Source organism: Equus caballus, chromosome 27, assembly GCF_041296265.1.
Source record: "Equus caballus isolate H_3958 breed thoroughbred chromosome 27, TB-T2T, whole genome shotgun sequence".
In the NCBI taxonomy this organism is placed as follows: Eukaryota; Metazoa; Chordata; class Mammalia; order Perissodactyla; family Equidae; genus Equus; species Equus caballus.
The window spans coordinates 48,543,232-48,565,884 of NC_091710.1; the positions used below are offsets into that span (position 1 = coordinate 48,543,232).

At 38.9% G+C, this 22,653-nt stretch overlaps 1 long non-coding RNA gene across 1 annotated transcript in view; it reads left to right on the plus strand.

Annotated features, from left to right (window-relative positions):
- Window positions 1-20,782: 20,782 nt before the first annotated feature.
- The window catches only part of LOC111770957 (uncharacterized), a 58,304-nt gene continuing 56,433 nt past the window's right edge, over window positions 20,783-22,653 (plus strand). Inside the window, exon 1 of the long non-coding RNA XR_002804457.2 lies at window positions 20,783-21,083. This is a non-coding gene — a long non-coding RNA (uncharacterized lncRNA). The remainder of the gene's footprint in view (window positions 21,084-22,653) is intronic.

The following is a 22,653-nucleotide window of genomic DNA, read 5'->3' on the forward strand; positions in this document are numbered from 1 at the left end:
ATACAATGGAATACTATTCAGCCTTAAAAAATAAGAATCCTGCCATTTGCAACAACAGGGATGAACCTGAATGAACCTAGGCAACATGCTAAGTGAAATAAGCCAGAGAAAGACAAATACTGCATTGTTTTGTTACCCTGGCCTCAGGACTCATAAGACATTAACCACAACCCTGTTCAGAACAACCCTACCCTGTTCTCTCTAGCTTACAGGAAACCACAAGAGGAAGGAGGAGATGGCTGAGCCATCTAATCAAATCCATTTAAAACTGGTTGAATGCAACATGGCAGTCTTACTTGAACTGACATAGACCCCGCAGCTTATTATACACTCATTGTAATATATTACCATGCTACATAACACACCCATGAGCATCATGACAGTTTATAATTGCCATGGCAACAGCAAAATATAACTAAATAAGGAAAGCAAAAAGATGGCACCCTTGTTCCCCAGAAAAGCCTGCCCATTTCCCCAAATAACTATGAATATTCCTCCCCTTCCTTACCTAGACCTCTTATAACAGGAACCTAATCACTCCAGGAGCTGAAAAGTTGATTTGCAAACATAGTTCCCGCTTCTCCATTCTTTGGCCATTGAATAAAGCTCATGCTGTTGAACGCTCAGCTTCAGTTTCATTTCAAATTTGCAACACCAAACAGGAAAGAACCCTCTGAGGAAGGGATGGATTGTGGGTGGGACACCCACTCATGGGCCCCTCCTGCAACCTCCTCAAAATGTGGGTCGGAGTCCTACTGGGGTAAAAGCTAAACTCCCACAGAAACAGAATGCAGTAGTGTTTGCCAGTGGGGAGTAGGGGAAAGAGGGAGAGGTTGGTAAACTTATAAGATGAATACTATTTGAGAATCTAAAGTATAACATGATGACTGTAGTTGATAATACTGTTTTGTATAATTGAAATTTGCTGAGAAAGAAGTTAAGTTCCCACTAAAGAAAGGTAAATATTTGAGGTGATGGATGTGTTAATTAACTTGGTGGAAATCCTTTCATAATGTATACGTATATCAAACCATCATGTTATAGACTTTAAATGTTACAATTTTATTTGTCAATTGTATCACTGTAAAGCTGAAAAAAAATATTTAATTTCTTTGAAGTTATAGGTCAACTTAACCTAAAATGAAATAGTTTGCTTCAACTCATAACTTTTAGAGAAATTAGTTTATTTTGCTAAAAATGTTTTTATTTAAATTTCATATTTATTGACAAAAACTTTATTATAGTCTCTTGTCATCTTTTAAATTTTGGCTGTAGTTTTGTCTGTTTTCATGTCGTCTGTTTTCACGTCTGGTATTTATATGTGACTTCTATTTTTTTTCTTGCTCTATTTTCTTAAGCTTTGAAAAATTTACCTTCATTGTTCCTTTCTGTTTGTAATGTTTGTTTTCTATTTCGGTAATGTCTGCTCTAAACTTACATATTTCAGCCTTTTTTTCCTTTGTCCAGCTTTTTTAAAGTTTGCTTATTTCATTTCCCTCCTAACTTAGACTTTTGCCTAATATTGTAGTTCTTAGATTTTTAAACCCCACACATTAAATGCATTAGTTAGATGCCCACAATATTTATTTTGATCTTCAAACATGTTACTATATCATTTGCTCATGCCTCATGTATCTCATACCATTCTTCTGGTGTTATAATTTTTTCTGGATATTTTGTTTATTGAAATATTTCAAATGTGAGAGTAGTAGTATTTTTTTTTTAGTGTATTTTATTCCCACCTGTGAGTATAGCATCTGGACTAGTGCTTGGTAATACTTGGTGCTCAATAAATATCGTTAAATGAATGACTGAACTTTTTTTTTTTTTTGAGGAAGTTTAGCCCTGAGCTAACATCTGCCACCAATCTTCCTCTTTTTGCTGAGGAAGACTAGCCCTAAGCTAACATCCATGCTCATCTTCCTCTACTTTATATGTGGGACACCTGTCACAGCATGGCTTGCCAAGCAGTGTCATGCCTGCACCCGGGATCCGAACCCACAAACCCTGGGCTGCTGAAGCGAAACATGTGCGCTTAACCGCTGCGCCACCAGGCCGGCCCCATGTCTTTTTTTCTTGAGAGATGCTTTAGAAGGTCCTTTAGAGAGAGTCTGTTTGCTGTCAACTATCTCAAGTTTGGTTTTTTTAATCTGAAAATTAGCTTATTTCACTATCACTTATGAAAAATAATTTCTGGTCAAATTGTCAGGTTTTTAATAAATCATATCATTTCACTGCCTTCTTTAATCTTTGTTGTTGAAAAGTTGGTAATTTTTAGATAATATGACTTTTTTCAAGGCTATAAGGAAGAAAGTGGGTCTGCTTCTGGTCAAATTTAGGCGTGCCAAAGCTTGAAGCAAATTAGTCCACTTTGAGAGTAATGTCTCAGTGCGGAAGTTCAGCTTTATGTGGCTCAGCTTCTCCACTTTGTCGCTGGCTTAGGATAACTCCAATGATCATAGGGTTTCTGCATCCCCTTTGGCTCTTAAAGTTCATCATTCCCAGGTCTGGTTGAGTTCGCTGTTTATATATTTTGATACAATCATTTACTTATTTTTTCTTGGTAGCTTGTTTTTTTCCTGGAGTATTTTCTCTCTTTCCTTCCAACATGACTATATCAAGAAGCATTATCATCACTTTTTAATCTAAGATCCCATTGTTTGGTATTGTAGAGTTTCTCAAAGGATCTACATCTCTGTATTGCCAGAAGCTGGAGACTTCCTCTGCCAAAGATTTCTGTACTAAAAAGACAATTAACAATTGAACTAGTGTCTGTTCTTTTTGTTGTCATTTTTAGATAATTGGGTATAATCATCTTCCTTAAGGAAAAGCCATAAGTATATATGTCCCACTTAACCTGTTATTTTCCAACCAGACAAAATCTCTCTATATTACACACCGCTTACTGATTGTTGTTGCAACTTCAGTCATCCCCTAGTTCATAGGAGTCAGCAACTAAATCCTACAGGCCAAATCCAGCCGCTAACATCTGTTTATGTGAATAAAGTTTTATTGTAACAGTCACACCATTTATTTACACATTACCTATGTACTACGGTGGTGGATTTGAGTAATTCCGACAGAAAACATGGCCCACACAGCCTAAAATATTTACTATTTGACCCTTTATAGAACACTTTTTGTCAACCCCTGAACTTAGTTCTATGGGACCAAAGATAAATTTGCATTTACTACATTATATATACCTAATATTTCTTCATCTTTGTATCAGTTAAGATACTTCCAGTTTCAGGTAACAGAACCTCAATTCATGATATTTCCAGACTTAATAAATTAATCAATTCAACACTCAACAACATTATTAAAGACAAAAATTCTTTGCTTTTTTTGTCCTAATCCTCCCCATCGTGAAAGCATTTGTGCTCAGCTTTATCTGCTCACGGTAGTAAGATGGTTGCTAGATGACCACAGAAACATGATGGAAGATCATTTCCTGACGTTAATCTTTTCAGCAAGGAAAAGCTCTCCCGCACAATTCCCGTCAAGTCCAGAATAGCATTGTATGTTCATGCCTAAACCGAGCACTGGCTAGGAGAGTAAAGTTGCCATGATTAATGTAGAAGTGAGATTTCTGCTACAGTAATGTTGTGAAATACGCATTCCCAATAGTTCAGTGACTTGCTCTGTGAAATATTTCCCATTCACAGGGCTGCAGGTCAGTGCTGTGGCTTTTGCTTCAGAATGCAGGTCAGGCTAAGGTCCTTTCCACATTCTCTCATTTGGGAACTGATGGCTAATGGGAGAATGCTTTTCTAATGGCAGATAGAGTCTCCAGAGGGCAACCCAAGCCACACAGGCACATTGAAGGCCCCTGAGGGGACCTGGCATACATTATATCTGCTCTCCTTCATTCGCTAAGGCAAGTCACACAAGTATAATATCAGCGTGGGGAGAAGCAACCTTTTCCCAGAGTGGGGAGCATTGTGAAATCCCACAGTTAAGGGTATGGCTGCATAATTCCATTTTGGGGCTGGGATCAAGAATTGAGAACAATATTCAATCTTCACAATTAGCTCAGGTCAACAATATTTAACTCTTGAATTGAGTGGAAAATCAAACCTCCCAGAAGTGTTATCACAACCTCATATGAACACAGAATAAGAATTTTGTTAAGAAAGAATCAAAGAATAGGTGCTACTTTATTCTTCCAACCATAATATCCCACTTGCTGTTGCAATGTTTCCAGCAAACTGAGCAGACACGGGGGATGGCTTTAACAATATCACCAATATAAATGGCCTGAGAGTAAGAAAATAGATATGAAATATTCAAAATCTTTTCTACAGTAAATAATACATATTGAGAACAAAGCTTTCTTAAGTATTTTGGGCTACTTCTCCTCAAACAAAAGGAGTCTGCCACACTGATCTCACCTATCAGTTTTTGTCAGTTAGAAATATTCACTTAAATATTTTCCATTCGGCACAATCTAGCTACTCCTGTATCCTCTTGTTGTGGTCATTATTTGCATGTAAAAGCTGTTCCAGTCTTTCTTCTTATTCACAATGAAGTTTTAAACATCCTAACTTCTTTTTACTTTTTAGAAACTTTATTCTTCATCAGTGATGTGAAAACTGAGGTGTCTTTTTAATCAGTTACTCATTGCTAATTGTTTTTCTGATTTGATCATATGACAAAAGAAATGATCTTTTAAGACACAGAACCTTGAGAAAACAGTAACTTCTTTCCTTAGAAGTAAGTTGATTTCATTCTTTAAATTGGTTTCAGAAATTTTAAAGTGTCCTTCAAAAGAAATAATTTTAAAAACCCTTGTCTCCAATCACAGAGATAAGGAAGGCATTTGTTCGGCTGTATCCTGGTAATCAGCACCCTGTTTGGATGGGATCTGCATGAATTACACGTGGGCCACTGGTGGTGAGCACAGACTGGAAGAGCAGCCGTGCACACAGTGAGCTACAGGCCGATGAAACATGTAGCTGAGCTGGAGGCACCAGGGCAGCACACAAGGAAGACGGTTTTATGGAGCCGCCTATAGGCTCCAGGGAACAATGATAAGCTGTAAAATGGCACTAAAGGACAGCACCAAGAAAATTACCACTGAAAGACAGATGGGTGGGACACCCAATAACCAAGAAGAGATCTGTAAAGCTATTGGTGTGAGGGAATTGGTAGATAGGGTCCTTGAGGAAAAAAATAATAATAAATAAACAGCGTTTGCAGAAGCTGAACCAGCAGCTAGAAATCACAGTGCTGCATGGCAGGCCAGCGCGAGAGAAGCTTGATTAGTAGAGCACAGAGGGTCAGGCTAAAGGAAACTTCCAAACCTCAGTAATAGCGATTTAGCCAAGAGGCTAGAAGCACGTCCTGCTCTGGGTCACAAGTGACACTTTAGAGGTTCGGGGAAGCAAATATCGTTTTCTATTTTCATCAGTGTGTTCTTAGCTTGCTTTGTGTAGGCGAATTCACTGTTCAAATAATAGCGGAAGAAGAGGCAGACAATGGTAGACATTCAGAGCAAGAATTTTTAAAGATAGTTATGCTTTTTAATATATTTATACCTAGACTCTGTTAAGCTATTGTCAATACAACTCTTCAATTTATCAGGTTTTCAACGGAAACTTGAGAGCATCTTATTTTCTCTGAGGATCTTTGGCTGTTAAAGTATTCACGCATCACCACACCACTGGCCAAAATAGGCATGTTCAGACATTAAGGGTGAAAGCCCCCAAACAACTCAAGGAAAGCCAACAACATAAGGACGGTTGGGGAAGGCAGATGCTGGGTCAGTAGTGTTCTCACGCCAGTCTGTATCAGAATTATAGTATGGATTATGTCGGAGCGATTTATCTGGTTTAGGGGTGTATTAGTTTCCTGGGGTTGGCATAACAAAGGGCCACAAACTGGGTGGCTTAAGCAACAGACATTTATTTTCTCATGTCTGGAGGCTAGATGTCAGAGATCAAGGTGTTGGTAGAGTTGGTTCCTTCTGGGGGCTTTGAGGGAGAACCTATTCCATTCCTTTCTGGCAGCTTCTGGTGGTTTGCTGGCAATGTTTGACATTCCTTGGCTTGTAGATGCATCACTCCTGTCACTGCCTTCATCTTCACATTGTATTGTCTGTGTGCCTGTCTCTGTGTATGAATTTCCGCTTTTTTATAAGGACACCAAACATATTGAATTACAGCCTAATCTAACTTTTAACTTGATTACCCGTGTAAATAACATCCTATTTCCAAATAACCTCACATTCTGAGATATTGAGATTTAAGACTTTAATATATCTTCTTGAGGAGGACACAGTTCAACCCATAACAGGCGTAGTAGACTAAGGATGAGTCAAGTAATATGATTTATTGCATATCTTTTAGAGATCAACTCCACTGTTCATGTTTTAATGGTGAGAAAATTGAGGTCAAGAAGAGAAAGAATTTGCCCAGGAAAGATCTTGATGATGGTACTGGATGGGTCTTGGCTAGAAGCCGGTGTCCTGATCTCCAGTACAACGTTTTTGAAGCTTCATTATAAACACCACTAAACATCACTGACCCTTTAGATTAGCGCTTCTAAATTATTGGGTCACACAGTCACTTTGAGTCCACGAAGGAAGCTTGGATCCCCTCCTCAGAAAATGGCCACGAACAGAAACAAACCCAGTGTTGCACAAGTTTCCAGAACATCTTTGAACTCAATCTCTAATAATCCTTTCTCTAAGTTGTTTTCTTTCATCAAATAATCTTTAACATGTTTTAGTCTCATATAAAACTGGCTAAAATTGTCTAAAATAACAAAGATAGCATATTGCCTTTAGGCTGGGAAAAAAATGCAGATTCACTGCAAGTGGAAATTCCCCTACTTCTGGACTTTTCACCTATGCTAGGGGTAGCATGGGAAAGCACAGAGCTTTTTTTAGCGACATGATTCCTGTCATTTGTCAGTTCCTTCAACTTTCTATTTAAGAGTCAGGAAGGCAGGCGTGTGTATGGTTTTGCATCGATGCACTATAGAAAGATTATGTAGTTACCAAACTATAGAAGAGTGTTTAAAATAATTTATAATCAAAAGTAAAACTTTCTACTTTGCACATAGAGGATTATTTTGTCCAAAGAGCATTACTATGTAAGTGAGATTTACTTTATCCAAGTGTGTAACAACATATAAACCAATATTTCATTTGAAAGTAGGAGAGAATGCCATTAGAGTCACTCAGACGTTACATCTGGAATTTTATTAAAATTTACTCTTTTTGGCTGCTCCTCTCTGGCTTTGAGCCTTGGCCCCATCCTGATGTAATAGCTCTCATCTGCCTTGTTCCACAGCAGGAAATTTCCTGTGTTGGAAGCCTGGGGTACACAATCTAGGGCCCCCTGAAAGCTGTGAGCTGGGCCAACGCTCCCTCAAACCCTAGCATGTCAATATGCTTTTACAAAGATTGCTGGATCACGGCTTGCATTTTATCCTTGCAACAATCATGGTTAAAAAGTGTTCAGGGCAAGGTTTTCTCTTTTCAATGTTTTCCTCTCTCCAAATTGCCTCTTTCAATTAATAAAATGGAGTTGAAAGCCCCATTCCCCTGAAGCCACCTGTGGCCTCCCTTTCTTTGGAATAAATTTCTTGCACAGTCAAGAGTTCCTGTAAGCTCCTGGGCTCTTTTTGAATGGAAATTAAGCAAAATGTATTTTGATTCTTTTTCAGATCTGGAGGTAGTGGAGAGTGTTGGATGTAAAATTCCCTGATTATATTTCAATCCTCATCTCATATCTTTTTATAACACAACCTCTGACACTTTTTAATTCAGAATATTGACATAATTTCGCGAGTGAAACATATGCTCTGAGCATGGAATTTGGATGTATATGCCTTAGGTAATACTTTTAAACCTATCGGAGATTAAATTTAAATACAGGTATTGGCAAGATGGCAATTATCATTTGAACTCAGACGGGGAGGCTAATTTGGCGGCTAATTTGGGACAGAAAAAAATTGTTCTAAACAATCAAATTTAAACAAGTCATTGAAATAAGTAGTTCAGATTCTTTAGTGTGCTCTTGAAGGCCTTTATAGTTTGAACCACAGCGACTTTTCAATTTCCTCCTCCCTTCTGTCTCTCCCTTCTACAGCAGCCACATGTATACTGTACTTTGAATGAGCTCTGACCTTTGAGAGACTGAATATACAAATAGACAATGGCCAGACCAGACATGAAACAGAATGTCGACCCACAACCTCCGCAACTATCAGTTGGACCAGAACAGCCAGACCTCAGTCATTAACTGCCAGCTTCTCTATTTTTTGTTACTGTTTTTAATGCAGGATCAACCAAAGAAAGCTAACTATGCTCCCCAAACCAGCCATATAGGATTTTTTTACATATACACTACATCCTCTGTATTTTTTTTTAACTTTTCATTTACTTTTCTTTGAATCTTGCATTCCCATAATCCAAATTGTAGAGTGGATGATAGCAAGCTTCCTTGTCTTGTTTCTGATCTCTTACAGACTATAGCTTTTACTAAACTACCTTATAGACAGTCTGTGAATGATTCTTAGATGAATATATTTTTTAATACTTACATTTCCTAGGATATAAAAGATTTTCTTGGTTTTTCCATTTGTGTGGCTCTCATCTTCCTATAGCTTGAAGAACTTGATCTCCCATTGCACACCTCACTGAATGTTTAAAATTGTCTGATCCTCAGTTTCAATTGCCTGGTTATATCTGCTGATGGGTACCTTGTCATTGCATCTTGAATTCCTTGCTTTTGCCTGATTTTCATATAATAACTCTTGCCATAATGCCGTGATATGGTGTTGTGCCATCCTTGACTGCATTTCTCCTCTGTAAGATATCTTGCATATCTTCAAACAGTGCTTCTCAAACTTTAATGTTAGGGTGACCTACCTTTGGATCTTGTAAAAATGAGTATTCTGATTCAGCAGATCTGGGTTAGCTTCACGTCCTGAATTTCTCATGGCTTCCAGCTCCCACAGAAGACATTTTGAGTGACAAGATTTAAATTAGGTTTTCCAAATCTGATAGATTATAAAAGAAATCACCTGAGGGTATGGATACATACCACACACACAGACACATACATATATGGATCAGTCCTGGACAAATCTGTTTTTGATTATTCCCCTAGGAGTAATCTAACCCTCATTACCTCCCAGAGGTCTCATCTCCAAATACCATCACATGGTGGGTTAGGGCTTCAGCACATGAATTTCGGGAGGGAAGCAATTCAGTTCATAGTGGTAAGTGTCTGCCAAATACCAGCGTTGCGAAGGCCATCATACAACAGAGTGAAGCAGACGTGACCCAAGCAATGGGTCTGATTTCTCAGCTTTACTCAAAGACTATCTGAAGTTAACCAGTCATGGCTCATTCCTGTTTGCCTTCACCCAGTGTCAGAAGTTTCAGGTTCCCTGGAGGTCCATTATGACCCAGATCCTCCTTCCCATTCGGTGGTGTACAACATATGAGCTGACACAGTTTCCCACTCCTTCTTGCTGAAATCCTTTAGCAATGGCCTATAGAACACCACCTTTTTGAGCTACAAATTCCTTTATATTTTTAATCTAATCTCTGAAGATTGCGCTATCTTTAGCCTACCCATGCCCTGAGGCACATTTTAACTCCAACCTTCTCAAATAGGGTTCATTTTTCTTTCATCTCACATACCTAAAGGTCAACAGGTGCAGGCATCAGTATGTCCCTGCTCCTTATCATTCTTCCAGGTCAACATTTCCACCACTTCTGGAAAAAAACAGAAACCAAATGCTACTTATGAGGGTTATGCTCCACTAGGTAATTTACCTTATTCACGTCACTCTAACCTCCTGGTCCGTCCACTACTCTGAAAGCGATCTGAATCCTTGGTGAAAGCAATGTGCACATGGATAAACTAGCCCATAGTGTAGCCTTTTAGTTTTTTTACTCCATTTTCAGAAAACGTTCTCTCTACCAAACCTAAGTTCTCACCCCCACGGTAATACCCCTGTATTAATTTCCTAGGATTGCAGTGACAAAGTACCATAAACAGTGGCTTAAAACAACAAATTTATTTTTTCATGGTTCTGAAGGCTAGAAGTTTGAAATCAAGCTGTTGACAGGGCTACGTTCCCTCTGAATCCTGTAGGATGAGGATCCTTCCTTGTGTTCCATCTTCTGGTTGCCCCGGGCATTTTTGGTTTGTAGGTATATCGCTCCAATCTCTGCCTCCTTAGCATGGCATTCTCCCTGTTGGTGTCCCAATTTTCCTCTTCTCATAAAGACACCAGTCATATTGTGTTAGGGCCCACCCTAATGAGCTCGTGTTAACTGGATCACATCTGCTAAGACCCTATTTCTAAAGAAGGTCACATTCACAGGTACTAGGGGTTAGAACGTCAACATATCTTGGGGTGAGGGGGTCACAATTCAAACCATAACAATCTCAAACATTTTATCCCCCACAATTGCCATAAGTCTGTAATCAGATTTCAGATATTCCCGGTGCCACCTTTCATCTTTTCATCTTACTTGATCCAGTAATCCCACTTGAGTGTTTCTTCCACCATTTCACAACTACCAGTCCTTTGAGTACAGCACTGTCTTGGTATTTCTCAGCCCCTGCCTGGCCATGTGTACTGCGCTTCAATCCCAGACTCTGTTGTCAATATCATAGTCCAGAAAACATCCACATTCTTCTGCCTCTCACTCTGTCATCATCACCTGGAGAAACTGTAACTACTTTTGAACTCCAGTATCTGTTTTCTCCCTTGTTCCCAAACAACAGAACAGTACTTCTGGAGAAAATTGCCCAAAGAAGCTGAATGTTTTCACTTTATTTCATGATCAGAAAGCAACACCATCCTGGGGGCCGGCCTGGTCACATAGTGGTTAAGTTCGTGCAATTCGTTTCAGTGGCCCAGGGTTTGCAGATTCAGATCCTGGGCGGGGACCTAGCACCATTCATCAAGCCATGCAGTGGCAGCATCCCAAGTACAAAATAGAAGAAGATTGGCACAGATGTTAGCTCAGAGACAATCTTCCTCAAGCAAAAAGAGGAAGATTGGCAACAGATGTTTGCTCAGGGCCAATCTTCCTTACCAAAAAGAAAAAAAAGTGACACCACCCTGTCTCACTTCTATGTATGCTCTCCTAGTATTCTGAGGACTGTTTCTCACCCACTTCCATCTCAGATCTCTTCCATTCCCTCCTTCAGCCTCATACTCAATTGAAGAATTAACGTGATTTTTTTTTTTAAGATTGGCCCTGAGCTAACATCTGTTGCAATTCTTCCTCTTTTTTTTCCTCCCCAAAGCCCCAGTACACAGTTGTAAATCCTAACTGTAAGTCATTCTAGTTCTTCTATGTGGGGCGCTACCACAGCATGGCTTGATGAGCGGTGTTAGGTCCACACCCAGGATGTGAAGCAGTGAACCCTGGGCCACTGAAGCAGAGCTCGTGAACTTAACCACCCAGCCACGGGGCTGGCCCCTCATGATATTTCTTGAAAATCAGAAATAGCCATAGATAGGAACTTCTTCAGAAAGCCCACAAACCTATCTCCATGTGCCTTTTTCTATCCAGAGTATTTCCTTCAGTTGTTCTTTGGATCCCTTCCTTATCAAGTCCTTGGTTAGCCCCCCTTTCTCACAAATGTCTCTAATTTGTTACTGGGTGTATTAGTTTTTAGAGACTGCCATAACATAAGATACCACAGACTGGGGGGCTTAAACAACAGAAATTTATTTTTTCACCGTTCAGGAGGCTACAAGTCCAAGATCAAGGTGCACACAGTTTGCTTTCTGCTGAAGCCTCTCCACGGCTTGCACATGGTGCCCCTTTGCTGTACCGTCACGGGGCCTTTTGTCTGTGTGTGCACAGAGAGAGAGAGCTCTCTGGTGTCTCTTCCACTTCTTATAAGGACACCAGTCCTACTGGATTAGAGCCCCACCCTTAGGACCTCATTCAACCTTACCTCCTTTAAGGCCCTATCTACAAATACAATTGCATTGGGGGTTTGAGTTCCAATTTATGAATTCGGGGGGGGGGGGGGCGGTGGTGGGGGGGCACAATTTAGTTTGTGACACTGTATCATTATCCTTTTATACAAATATGTTCAGTTTTCTCTGTCTCTTTTTGAAACCTCCTCTCCCCCACAATGCTCACACATATGTCTTAGCCACTCCTGGCCCTTTCTCCACCTAAACCTTAAGTGTTGCTTCTTCTCAGAGGTTGCTCCCAGTTATTCTTCCTACTTGTAGTCAGCCGCTAAATGATCCCTGGAAGGGCAAACACGAATTAAAAGTAAGGGGCTTAATTCTCCCTGTTGAAAATAAGGGTAGAGACTTCTCTCCCCTCTCTTTTCTTAGAGCATCTACTTTAGAAAACTTGCAAGTTCTTTCTCTATTGCTATTAAGTGTCTGTAAAGCTTTTTAAAACTTAAATAAGCCCCCCTGCTGGCTTCAAAACCAGGAATGTCTTCCTCCAGGACCTGAGAAGAGGGAGCCTCTGTTACCCCTTTCCTGTGGATGGTCAAGAGCCTAAGTTCAGCTGGAGCCTGTTTCCAAGTGGCAGAGCTGCTTTCTATCAGAAAGAGATGAGAAATCTAATTTTTACTTGTATAAAGTCAAGTAACCAACACAGTCACCAGTTTCCAGGTGAATTGAGGATGGACTGTGTGATGGATAAATAGTGCTGTCAGGTCCTCTCACTTGAGCACTAGTGATGGTTGATCTTGAGAACATCTGTGTAATCTATGTAATAAGAACCATCTATGTAATGTTGTATCTTCCTGGCTCTATAAAATGGTGGGATGTCTTTCTGTCTTTGCAGTCTCTTAGGAGATTGTCTGTTATGCACAACACATTCTGAGTTAATGCTTACTCAATAATAAATTTGATTTCTTTCTCTTTTACCTTTGTGGAGAGGTTTTTCTGGGTTGGGAGGAGATTTTGTTTTTAAATATCTTTCCCCAAGATCTCCTCCATATTCTTAGTTTATGATGGCTTCCAAATTTTCTCTCGGGCCAAGACCTCTTCTCCTGGTCACAGATTCTCCAAATTTCTACTTGAGAATCTCACAGATATTTCAATTTTTAAAAGCTCAAAAATTATCAGTCTTCTTCTAAACCTTGTCCTGAGTTTGTATTATCAATTGTATTATCAATGTCTAACGGCTCCTGCTAAAAATATGTTGTCCTATATTTATTCACGTACCAATCTTTTTTTTTTTCCAGTGTGTCACTAAAGCCCCTTGATGGTGTTTCCAATCAAGATCAATGTAATGCCAACGCATCTGTCCATTTTGTCCTCTCTAAGCCATTCTCCACAACATCACAAGACCAATTCTCTTGAAAAGTAACGACATCCATTTTATTCCTCTTCTTGACACTACAGTCTATTTGCAGGACATATTGGAACATAGAAAAGTTTTGTTAATTTTATTATTTTTGCTGAGCATCTATTATCAACTCAGTCATTTATTCATAACAAAAATACTTATTAAGGAAGCATTGTGTACCAAGGAGGATACTAGTTTTACTCTGAATGCAAATTGATAAATACAACATTAAGACACATAATTAATTATTTTCTTGTGAAGTTATTTGATGAAATTAGAATTGATTTACCTCCTACATTTTCAAGTATAATCCTATAATGAAAGGTAATGCATTCCATACAATGCTCACTTGTTTATTTACCATTAATCAAAGCTATGGCAGGTGTGGCCATGAGGATGTCCTATGCTAGTCCACTTACTCGGTAATTAAATGTTCTTCTGTCACAGTGCTTACTAAGAATCACAGAGGTTTCTTTTCCTTTAATTAAAATAATTGTTTTTTTCTAGTAGTCTACTGCTAAACATTCTGTGATCTTCCCAGAAAATGCATATTATGCAAAGCTAGAAATTCAGCTTAGAAGCATGCACTAGCCTACTAGCAGAACTACGAGTTCACACTTGTTGAGTGTGCAGGTGAATGAGATTTTAAAAGCATTGTTATATCACTGACAAGGTTAAAGATTTTTTTTTTTTAAAGATTTTATTATTTCCTTTTTCTCCCCAAAGCCCCCCGGTACATAGTTGCATATTCTTTGTTGTGGATTCTTCTAGTTGTGGTCTGTGGGATGCTGCCCCAGCGTGGCTTGATGAGCAGTGCCATGTCCGCGCCCAGGATTCGAACCAACGAAACACTGGGCTGCCTGCAGCGGAGCGCACGAACTTAACCACTCGGCCACAGGGCCAGCCCAAGGTTAAAGATTTTTAATACATAGAGAGAAAATTAAATATTGGAAGAAGTAAAAGACATATTGGTAAATGACTTTGTTTTTGAAAATATTTTATCAATTTATTTAATCCATTAGTGTTGATGTAACATCTGATAGGTTCCAGGCATTGCCCTGGGCATCTCCAAAACTTGTGCATCAGAAAACAAAACGTGCCTTGTGAACCTTACGTATCTGATATATCTGGGTATGGAGAGATAGATAAGAAGAATAGGCATAATAATGAGTAAAGTATGGTGTTATGGAGACATGAATAACAGAGTAGAGAGGGAGATAGAAAGAACATGAGGTAGGGTGCCAGGTAGTGGCTGAGAGCAGGATTAAATAAGGTGGTCAGGATAAGTTGTACTGCACATGCTCCAACCCAAAACAATGAAGTGCTAGATGGTGGTGGCTTCCTGTCCCTGAGGTGCCCCTCCACCTGTGCCTCCAAAACAATGATTCCACAGAAAACAGATTGAGGCTGACTGTTTTACTTAGAGAAATTGACCTTAATTTGGAATTTCAGACACTGCAGGGGCACAGAAAGAGGAGGTATATTTAGTTAAATGTCCTGTGGGGACTTGTAGGGGAAGCTGCAGAACACTGCAGAAATGCTCCCTTTAGGGCCAAAGCACCGATTCCCCCAGCTGTTCTGAGTGTTGGCTTCTGAGGGCTCACAACTGAGCCCTCCTAAGAATTGTCCCTGCCTGAAGGGCGCTTCCTTGCCCACGGGGTTATGTTGCCTACCTTGTAGTGATACAAGTTCACAGCGCCGTGGCCTCAGTTGGAGACATCTCCAGAAGGCCGTCGCAGTCAGTCAGGATATCAGCTGCAGCCTCTGGTACAGCTGTACCGCTGTTCAGCTTCTCCTGTCCAGACTTGCTTCCATCATCCCCTTAGAAAGGTTGTTGCTGAAAGCACTGCCAAATAATCTACCTGTGTGCCCCCATTTCTGTGTCAGATTCTCTTTTCTGGGAAATTGACCTATGGCAGCTCCCTGCAAATTGAGATGAAAGGTAATTTTATATGATATTTCCAAGTAGTTGACCTCAATCAGTATTGTACTCAATAGCCCTCAGCAGCTGATTTAAGGGGAAAATGACTTAAAATATACGGTAAACGTACAGATTTACAAAATACAGGACTTTAGTCACTGAAGTAATCTAATACGACCTGGAAAATGCTCAGATGAGTTCAGTAATGGCTATGAAATTGACCTAGGAGAGCTACTTAGAAGGTGGAAAGCATAGATCACTGCACCTATCACATCCAGCTCTATGATTTCCTGCTCGGGTTACACAGTGAGAAAGAAATCAACTTAGACTTCTGAAGTGGACGCCCCACCATTAGCAAGAGGAAAGAAATCACCAACTCATTTTTCTAAGACCTTCTTTGGGTCATGACTTGCCAATGTCATGATCAAATTCACGTCTTAGTCTTGAAAACTGTCTCTTAATGTCAGTCCTTTCAAGTCTATAATTTTTAGGGCTAAACCACATCCTTTGGAGGTAGTTACTCTATAATACCTTCTTGTCTTAAATATTATCATTTTGTTCTGGAAAGAAACATATTTATTTTTATTTGGTATTTTGAAAAACATTTCTAAGGTCTTTTCCACATCATACACATTGTTCTTGAAGTGTTCTAAGCATTGAAGAACATAAAAATGCAAAAGAGGAAGCAAAAAAGGAAGAAAGACTCATGGGGCACAAGGGAATTATTCTGTAGTATTAATACAGAATTTATCAAATATTAAATAAGTGGCTTGAATGGGATTCTTTATTCAGAAGTATATGGAGAATTAAAAATGTGAAGTTAAAGTGTATTAATTTGTAAAAGTACATCTCAAGATCAATGATATTGATATTTATAATGCTTGATCTGGCAAGAGAAAAATTTCAGGCGATTAAAAAAAGCTAGGGGGGCCAGCCTGGTGGCCTAGTGGTTAAGTTTCTGCCCTCCACTCCAGCGGCCAGGGGTTCCTGTGTTTGGATCCTGGGTGTAGACCTATGCACCGTTTATCAAGCCATGCTGTGGCAGGCATCCCACATTTAAAATAGAGGAAGATGGGCACAGATGTTAGCTCAGGGCTAATTTTCCTCAAAAACAAAATAAATAAAATTTTTTTAAAAAGCTAGGATTGGATTTAGACTCTTCTATTAACAATAGCACTGTGTGCAGTTCGTATAGCTTCTGAACAAGAGTATCTGTGGTAACACGCAAAGATAATGCTAATATAGCACCTGACACTACGAACCGTAAAAAACATGTAATATGGCACGATAGGGGATTCAGTATGCTGAAAATCTCTGAGTAGTAAAAGATCTACTGAATTTTATTTTGCAACAGTAAATCAGGTCTTTAACAACATTTCAGTTCATGGACTTAGTTCATGTTATAGTAAATCTTTTTAAAAGAGAATTATATTAGCCAGAAGTCCCTATTCCTCATCCGTGTATAATCAAAAAGTGGTTTCTACAGCTACTTTAAAGGTGACAGCTATGATTCTAAGTCAGGGTCAGTTTTAAACATGGATGAAACTCAGGATGGTCTGTGTCTGTGAAGAAGGTTAGGCAGAACTCCACAACCCAGATCTTTTTTGTCACTAGACTTGAAAAGCAATTTCTGAGATTCATTCCTTTGGATCCTTTGTTCTATACACCTCCAACTGGAGAGGTGGCACCACCAGTTGTTGCCATGAAACTTGGTCATGCCAGGAGAGCTGAAGACTGGTTCAGAGGACCCTTTGGAGATGGGGACCCAGGAACAGACTGGAGAAAATGCAGGAGAGGAATGAGGAATAAGTAACCAGAGGAGACTTGAAAGGTATGGGAGCAACAAGGAGAAATATGGCCTGGTTCATAATTTGTTATAGCTATGCTCTGCACATTTGCACCAAAAGATTACTTTCTTTCTTGGTCCCGTTGAAAAAAAAAATCATGCGTTATCTCTGTTTCAAAACATCATTAACGCCGGGATTACAGGCAATTCTCATTTTTCTTTGTGTTTTGCTGAAATCCTATTTAAAAGAAATAATTAATAGATATTATTTTTAAAACAAAACACAAGTAGTATAAGCAAACAAAATAGTCTATCACCACAAATGGAGGAAAGAAGATGGATCTATCTAGAGAATGTTTTTGGAGTGAATACCTGGGAACAGGGTCCATAATCTAAGGATGTATAAAATGTGCTGGTGGCCTAGGTGTTCACCCTGGCATGGGAGTAATAACCACTGATGAAAGGACTTTAATCAACGGCCTGCACCCTGGGCTCCTGGCTGAGCTCCTGGGCTCCATACGCCTGTCACTTGGATGCCTGTGTTCCCATCGACACTGCAGTTCTCAGTCTGAACTTGGACAATGCTACAACTAGGCCGCCAGCCTGACACTCGGTCCCTGACCTCGGGGCCTCGTTTTCTAGACAGGAAGCCAGACTACACCGTTTATAATTGTTGCAGGAGAGCATAGCAACATTATTGCAAGGATTTAAGCTTAGCAGGAACAAATTACAAAATGGGTGACTGAGAAATATGCAACTTGCTGATTCTCATAAATTACTGTGTTAGATTGTTTGTGCTTTGGAATCAAAGACCGGAAGGTAGTATCTTATCAAACATGAAGGCAAGGGGCTTAAGAACGCTGGGCCCTTGCAGGAACGGAATGCCGTCTGCATAACTTGCCAGATTGTTTGTTCCCAGGATACTCCCTCAGAGAATGGCCTTGTGTAGGGCCGGGGTACATTGAAGGGGGGAAGACTAGAACTGCTGAGCTTGGACATGCATCTTCCCGCTGGCATGAGTTCCTGCTATGCTTGAACTTCTTGGTCTGCAAATAAATACGTGGTGATCAGAGGGATGTCACCTCAGTCCTAGAGGCTGATGGTCCCCTGTCCCATTAAATAATATAGAGTGTATTGTGTCTATTATATAGACGTGTTCTGTATATTCATTCCATCCATCCCTTCAGCTGGCTGCCTAGCTGGTCTCGGCAGCATATAATGATTATTATTATTCAAAACAGCTTTATGTTTTGTTTTAATTGTAGTCAGTTGTATTGGGATATAATTTACAGAATATAAAATTCACCAGATTTAGAATACAATTTGATAAATTTCAGCAAAGGCATGCAGTCATGTAACCACCACTGCAACTATGATATAACAGCTTTCCATCATCCACAAAATTTCCTTTGCAGTCAATCCCTTGCTCCAATCCCTGTATCTTTACAACCACTGATCTGCTTCTATCACCAAAGTATTGCCTTTTCTAGAGTTTCGTCTGAGTGGTATCATATAATTATTCTTTTGTGTCTACCTTTTTACTGAGTATGATGCTTTTGAGATTCATCTACTATATTGTGTCTTTTTATTGCTAAATAGAATTCCATTGTATGCGTATACCACAAGGTGCTTACTCATTTGCCAGTTGATGACATTTGGGTTCTTTCTAGTTTTGAGCTACTAAAAAGAAATCAGTACTGATGTTCTAGTACTGGCCTTCATGTGGGAACACATTTCCTCTAAGTAAATACCTAGTAATGAAATAGTTGAGTCACGTGGTGAGTGTGTGTTTAACTTCCTAAGCGACCACCAAAATGTCCGAAGTGACTTTGACATTTTGCCTTTTTACCAGCAATGTATGAATCCTCCAATTCTTCCACATTTTCACCAACTTTGGGTACTGTAGATTTTTAGCCGTTCAGTTGGGTATATGACAACATCTCGTTGTGATTTTAGTTTGCATTCCCTAATGACTAATGATTTTCATCATTTTTTTCACATGCTAATTGGCTATTTGTATGTTTTCTTTGCTAAATTGTCTATTTAAAGCATCAGTCCATTTTAAAATGTGGATATTTGTCTTATTACTGAATTATAAGAGTTTTTTATTACTCTGTATACAAATCCTTTACCAAATACATATTTTGCAAATATTTTCTTTCTAGGCCATGGCTTACATTTTTTAAAAGAGGGATATTTTGAATAGAAATTTTTAAATTTTGATGTCAAAATTAACAACTTTTCTATTTGCATATGTTTTTAAAAAATATTTTCTAAGAAATATTTACTTAACCTAAATCACAATACTTTCCATGTTTTCTATTAAAAAATATAAACTTTTAGTTCTAAGAATTAGATAAGTTCAAATTACTTTTCGTAAATGGTATGAGGTAAGGGGTGAGGTTGATTTTTCTTTTCACGTATGGATAGCCAGTTGTTTCAGTACCTTTTTCTGAAAAGTCTGTCCTTTCTTCATTAAATTACCTGGGCACCTTTGTCAAATACTAATTGATACATAAATATATAAAATTGAATACACTTGCTATTATTATTTTGGACCAACTCTTGTCTGTTAAATCAACAAATGCTCTTCCTTTCCTTGTGTGTATCTGATTTTCTGACCTATATCATTTTCTTCTCTCTGAAGAACTTCTTTTAAAATTTCTTCCAAGATAGGTCTACTGGAAATATATTCTTTCAATTTCTGTTTGTCTGAGACAGTCTTTAGGGTTTTTTTTTTTCCCCTCTCAACACTTTAATATTTCACTCTACTCTCTTCTTGCTTACATGGTTTTCAGGAAAAGTCAGATGTAATACTGATCTTACCTACAGAGAAGCAAAGATGGGGGATTTTTCTCTTTATCTTTGATTTCTGCGTATTGAATGTGATATGCAGGTATAGCTGTGTTCCTTTTCTTTTTGGCACTTCACCTGCCTGTTTTTTTCCTAGGTTTCCTGGATCTGTGGCTTGATGTCTGCCACTAATTTGGGGAAATTCACAGTCGTTATTGCTTCAAATATTTCTTCAGCTCCTTTCTCTCTCTCATCTCTTTCTGGTATTTCCATTATGCAGATGTTGGATCTTTTGTAGTCGTCCCACAATTCTCAGATATTCTGGGTTTTTTTCAGTCTTTGCTTTTCATTTTTGGAAGTTTTACTGAGTTGTGCTCAATTTCAGAGATTCTTTCCTCAGCCATGTCCAGTCTACTAATGAGCCCATCAAAGGTAGTCTTCATTTCTATTACAGTTTTTGATGTCTAGCATTTCTTTTTAATTCTTTTTTAGAATTTTCTCTCTATACTTAGATTGCCTATCTGTTCTTGCATGTTATTCAGTGTATCCACTAGATCCCTCAGGCTTAAATCAGAGTTGTTTTAAATTTTTGGTATAATTCCAACATCCCTTCAATAGCTGAGTCTGATTCTGTTTCTTGCTCTGTCTCTTAGAACTGTGTTTTTCTCATATTAGTATGCCTTATAATTTTTTGTGTGAGTGACAGATATGATGCAGCGGGTAAAAGGGTCTGTTGTAAACAGGCCTTTAGTAATGTGGTGGTAAATTATGAGGGGAGGGGAAGCCTTCTGCAGTCCTATAATTAGTTTCAATCTTTAAGTGAGCCTGTGCCTTTGGGCTGTGAACCTCGCAAATGTTTCTCTGTCCTCTCCACCCCTGAGGTGGGACAGGATGGCTAGCATAGGCTGGAGTTGGTTAATTCCCTTCCCCTGGGTCTGTAAGGATCTGAAAAAACTCCAGTAGTTTAGACTCTGATAAAATAGTTTCTTTTGAAGGCAAGCATGGTTAAGAAGAACATAGTGCTCTGGTGTATTTCAAAATGGTTCCTTTTTCCCTACCCCTGCTGGAAGCCTGAGGGGACTTTTCTTCAACATTCACTGTGATAATCAAGCTGAGCTACTGGAGATAAAACTCATAAAAGTGTGGGGACCGTGCTATAACTGGATCCCCTGAAGTTTGGAACCCTTAGACTTGTCTTTATGAGACGCCATCAAATTGTCAATTATGGTTTGGTTTTCCTGCTGGTTCTGGTTCCCACGGAGGTTTCTGCTTAGGTAAGTTGTTTCTCTGTATTTGCCTGCCTGCCTTTCCAATTTGGGGGATAGCAATTTTCCCTGTAATCTCACTTCTCTGATAGATGTAAGAACAGTTGCAGATTTTTTAGTTTCTTTAGCTTTTCACTTGTTGTTAGGGGAGAGTGATGACTTCTGAGCTCCTTACATGCCGCCTCAGAATCTGGAAGTCTCCTGATCTGTTAGTATTTTAATAAAAGTATCACTGCACATATTCAATTGGGAATTTTAAGTGAACTTGTACATAGTGGTCAAAAAAGAGATTTGTCAAGCTTATGAGATTCTCACAGTGGTATTAGCAAGATTCCTCAACCCCCACAACAACAACAAAAACACTTTGCTATTGTCACAGCTTTGTGATAGTCAAAGAAACAAGAGTAAACCTTATAAGTGAAAATGATGAGTAGGGATATATGTTTGTTTTTTTTGTTTTTGTTATTTTGGAGGAAGATTAGCCCTGAGCTAACATCTGCCACCAATCCTCCTATTTTCACTGAGATAGACTGGCCCTGAGCTAACATCCATGCCCATCTTCCTCTACTTTAAATGTGGAGTCCCTTATATGCAGGACTTGTAAAGCCACAGCATGGCTTGATAAGCAGTGTGTAGGTCCACACCCAGGATTCGAACCTACGAACCCTGGGACACCAAAGCAGAGCGCACGTTCTTAACCACTACACCACCAGACTGGCCCCAGGATATTTGCTTTTGACATGCAGCAGCTTATGTGGCACTGAAAATATAGATTTTAATGTAGACAGATTTTAAATTCTATCTTCTCTGCTTAATTAGCCATATTATGTGACAGAAGTTATATATTCTTTTTGAATTTCCATTTACTCGTTGGTTAAAAAAATTCTTTTCAATATTGAATGAAATAATACTTAAGAAAATTCATATCATTTGAGGTAACTCAATATTTTCTTCAACTCATATAATATTCATTTTTTGAGATCTTTATCTGAAGACTACTAGTTTTAAAGATATCTGCAGAAAAAGATAAGATTCTGAGATGTTATTACAAGAGTTAAATCAGGGAGAGCTTGTAGAAAGGTGGCTAATGCATGAGACTTGACCCACAAATGTAAATAAAATGCTAATCCTAGACTTTAATTTGATACGAATTTTTGGCTCAGGATAACCCGAAGTATTAATTTTGGATTAGTCGGTCAGAATAGAAGAACTCAGGAAAATGTCAAGAACAGTCACAATTTACAGTGAAAGGGAAGCTGGGGTAGCTGGGCAAGTGCCCAGAATCTTTTGAAATCAATCAGCCAGCTATCCAGGAGCCATCCTAGAATCAGACCTGGTGGATGGCAGAGTTCAGATCATTCAATTCTATCGCATTTTGAAAGAAAATTAGTGTTAGATTAGGCAATGAGTGCAGAAAATTTAGACTAAGTTGCTTGCTCAGTTGTCGAATATATGTTTATATCTTTTAAAATTGTACATGCTTTGATTTACTTCAACTGGTTTTCTCGGCGTATTAGGATAAATTCTATATGAAATGAAATATTCTGTAGGAATCATTTGGAGATATTTTTAGGGGTGA